This window comes from Equus asinus, chromosome 4 (assembly GCF_041296235.1).
Source record: "Equus asinus isolate D_3611 breed Donkey chromosome 4, EquAss-T2T_v2, whole genome shotgun sequence".
In the NCBI taxonomy this organism is placed as follows: domain Eukaryota; kingdom Metazoa; phylum Chordata; class Mammalia; order Perissodactyla; family Equidae; genus Equus; species Equus asinus.
Genome location: NC_091793.1, coordinates 71,083,319 through 71,087,337, shown reverse-complemented (window position 1 = coordinate 71,087,337; position 4,019 = coordinate 71,083,319).

Genomic DNA, 4,019 nt, shown 5'->3' with positions numbered 1-4,019 from the left:
CCACAGAGGGAAGGGACTGGCCTTCATCCAACCCTGCAAGGACGGATGTGGGCGTCTCCCAGCCCCGGAGGGTCTCAGGGCACTTAACGTCTGCAGCACCTGTCGGGCCCCCAGTGGGCTGCCAGAATCTTTGTCTTGGTCATTATTTGTTTGTGCACTGGTTCCCTCAAATGGATAGATCTCCCCCACAAGCTCTTTGAGAGTGGGCCTCTCACTTACACCCCGTTCCCTCCCTGGGTCTGTCCCACTTTCCTTATTCCATCTCCAAGACCATAGCCTCCTAGCTGGCCTCTCGCTTCAGTGTAACCAGCCCCTTCATCTCTAACCTGGGAATGGAATGTAAAGTAATAGTCCCCAGCTTTTTCAAGAATGAACCAACCTTCCTTCCTTCCTACCTTCCTTCCTTCCTTCCTCCCTTCCTTCCTCCCTCCCTTCCTTCCTCCCTTCCTTCCTCCCTCCCTCCCTTCCTTCTTTCTTTCCCTCCTTCCTCCCTCCCTCACTCCCTTCTTCTCTTTCTTTCTCTCTTTCTCAATCTCTCTCTCTCCTTCCCTCCTTTTCTTTCCGGTATATAGTTTCATGAATTTTAACACCTGTATATCCCTGTGTGATCACACCACAATCAAATGAGCTCCTCATTCCAAAAACCCCCTCCCTATGCTTCCTCTTCATGATACTGTTCCCTCACCCCAGCGCCTGACAACCACCAGTCTGTTCTCCATCACGACAGCTTCGCTCTTTCAAGGGTGCATATAAAAGGACTCGCTCATTACGTAACCTTTGGAGACTCAGCACAATGTCCTTGAGATTCGCTGGGGTCGTTGCATGGATCAGTGGTTCTTACCTTCTTACTGCTGAGTAATTCCATTGCACGGATGTACCACAATCTGGTTATCCATTCATTTGCTTATGGATATTTGGGGTGTTTCCAGTTCTTGATGAATATGAATGGAGCTTCTGTAAATATACGAGTATAGGGTTTTGGGTGAACATAAATTTTCATTTCTCTAGGGTAAATACCCCACAGAGAGACCACCGGGTCATGTGGTAACTCTATTTTCAGAGAGGCTGTACCATTTTGCATTCCCACCAGCAGTGCATGAGTTCCATTTACACTAAGCTTTTGTCAGCACTTGGTATTTTCAAATTTTGGCCATTCTAATAGTTGTGTGGTCATATTTAGTTGTGTATGAATTTGTATTGCCCTAATGGCTAATGATGTTGAATATCTTTTCATACGCTTATGCACCCATCCATCCTTTAGCGAAGCATCTGTTCAAGTCTTTTGCCCATTTTTAAATTGGACAGTTTGTTTTCTTGCTATTGAGTTTTGAGAGTGCTTTGTATGTTCTGGATACAAGTCCTTTGTTGGATATGCAATGAAAAAAATTTTCTCCCGGTCTGTGGCTTGTCTTTTCATTCTCTTAATAGCGTCTTTCAGAGAGAACACATTTTTCATTTTGATGAAGTCCACTTTCTCAGTTTTTTCTTTTTGTGGGTCATGTTTTTGAGGTCATGCATAAGAACGTTTTGCCTAAGCTCAGGTCAGAATGGTTTTCTATGCCTTCATCTAAAAGTTTTGTGGTTTTATATTTTATATTAGATCTATGATCCATTTTGAGGTAATTTTTGTATAACATTTAGTGGAAGTTCATTGTTGCCTATTGACATCCAGTTGTTCCAGCATCGTTGGTGACAAAACTACCCTTTCCTCATGGAATTGCCTTTGCATCTTTGTCTAAAATCAGTTGGTCATGGGCCAACCACAGTGGCCTAGTGGTTGAGTTCAGTGGCCTCCACTTCGGTGGCCCAGGTTTGGTTCCTGGGTGCAGACCTACACCACTTGTCTGTCAGTAGCCATGCTGTTGTGTTGGCTCACATACAAAAAGAGGAAGATTGACAACAGATGTTGGCACGGGGTGAATCTTCCTCACCAAAAAAAAAAAAAAAAAATTAGTTGGTCATGTTTATGTGGGTCTATTTCTGAACTTTCTATTCCAGGGATTGTCAAATATTTTCAGTGAAGGGCAAAAGAGTAAATATTTTAGGATTTATGGACCATATAGTCTCTGTCTCACATCCATTTTTTTTTTCCTTTGGTGAGGAAGATTTGCTCTGAGCTAACATCTGTTGCCAATCTTCCTCTTTTTTTTGTTTGTTTGGTGATGAAGATTCGCCCTAAACTAATATCTGTGCCAATCTTCCTCTACTTTGTAGGTGGTTTGCCACCACAACATGGCTTGACTAGTAGTGTAGGTCTGTGCCCAGGATCCGAACCTGCGAACCCAGGCCACTGAAGCAGAGTGAGCCGGACTTAACCACTATGCCACGGGGTCAGCCTCTCTCCCCTCCTTTTTTAAACTCTTTAAAAATGTGAAAACTATTCTTAGCTCACGGGTCACACAAAAATAGACCAACCCCTGCTCTGTTCTGTTCCATTGATCTGTGCCTCTGCTGTCACCACCACCACGCCATCTTGATATGGCAGCTTTATGATAAGTCTTTAAATCAAGTTGAGTGCTCCAGCTTTATTTCCCGTCTTTCAACTGGTGCTTTTAGATCACTTTCATTTTATGTAATTATCGATATGTTTGGACTTAGTTCTGCCACTGCATTCTCTGTTTTTTTGTTCCTGTTTTCCCTTTCCTGCCTTTCTTTGGGCCATTTGAACATTCTTTGTGGTGTTCCATTTCAGCCTCTCGATGATATCTTTGCTTGCATCCTCGGTATAGTCTGTTTACTGACTGCACTCGGAGCGACCGTGGACATGCTGGACTTTCTCAGTCTACTCAGACTCCACACTTCGCCACTTCAAGAGGATGCTGTGGTCTCACCCCTTGCAGGCCCCTTACCCATCCCCTCCTTCAGGGCACTTCTGCCTTCTGACATCTCTATACATCAAAAGCCCCATCAGACAACGTCATACTTTCTGCGTTCAACTGTTAAACATCTCTTAGTGAACTCGAGGAAGAGTCGTCGACTCTATTTACCCACAAACTCACCATTTCTGCAGCTCCTCCTCCTGCCTGATGCCCTCAGTCTTCTTCTGGGGTCATTTCCTTTCTGCCTTTAGAGCAGATCTGCTGGCAATGAATTCTTTTCATTTTCCTTCACCTGAGAGTGTCTATTTTACGTTCATCCCTAAAAGATGTTTTCATGGATCTGGAGCTCTGGGTTGACAGGTTTTTTTCTTTCAGTATTTTAAAAATATTTCACTTACTTCTGGCCTCCACGGTTTCTGATGAGAAATCTCCAATCCTCTCAGACAACCTCCTATCATCTTCAAAATCTGAATCAAGTCTTACTTCCTATTTGAGCTATGCTGATTTTACATGTTCCCTCCCTGTCCCCTGTTATAAGCTGACCACTCCTTCCTGTGCATGACATTATTGCACACATCAGTCTGTGCTGTGGTGTCTCAGTCACATGCTGGGCTCACCCACTTGTTCTTGGTCATGTGCACTGAGAGAGAGAGAGGAGAGGGAGAGAGGAGGAGGGGAAGAAGGAGGGGCAAGGGGGGGGAGGGGGGGAGGCGGGGAAGAGGAAGGAAAGGGAGATTAAGAAGAAGTCGAAGACCGATCACCTTTCAGGGAACTTCAGAAGACCTCTGAGTTCAGAGAATGTTTCTGGAATTGAATTAGCAAATGAGGGTCCCCTGCATGGAAGAAAGCCAGTGTGCAACCACATAGGTGGGCCTTCCACGCCCATCAAGTGGCAGGAAGTTCCAGGTGTTTCAGGAAAAAATTGATGCTGGCTTACAATGTTACCGTGGGCTCATTCATGCATTCATCAAGTTGGAAAGTCCTGGATACCACTAGCATCTTTTTCAGCAGCCTTCAAAGCTTGTCCCCAAAGGAAACACTCTTTACTGCTAAGCTTCTGGGACCCAAGGTGGGCCAGGGGAGTGTATTCTGGAAGGGCCCCTCCGAGACCTGTAGCTCCCAGTGACAAGGCAGCTACTGGTTCTACCATGATGCTCTGCCCCAAGGCCCTTGGTCTCTGCTCAGCCCCCAGCCTGTCAG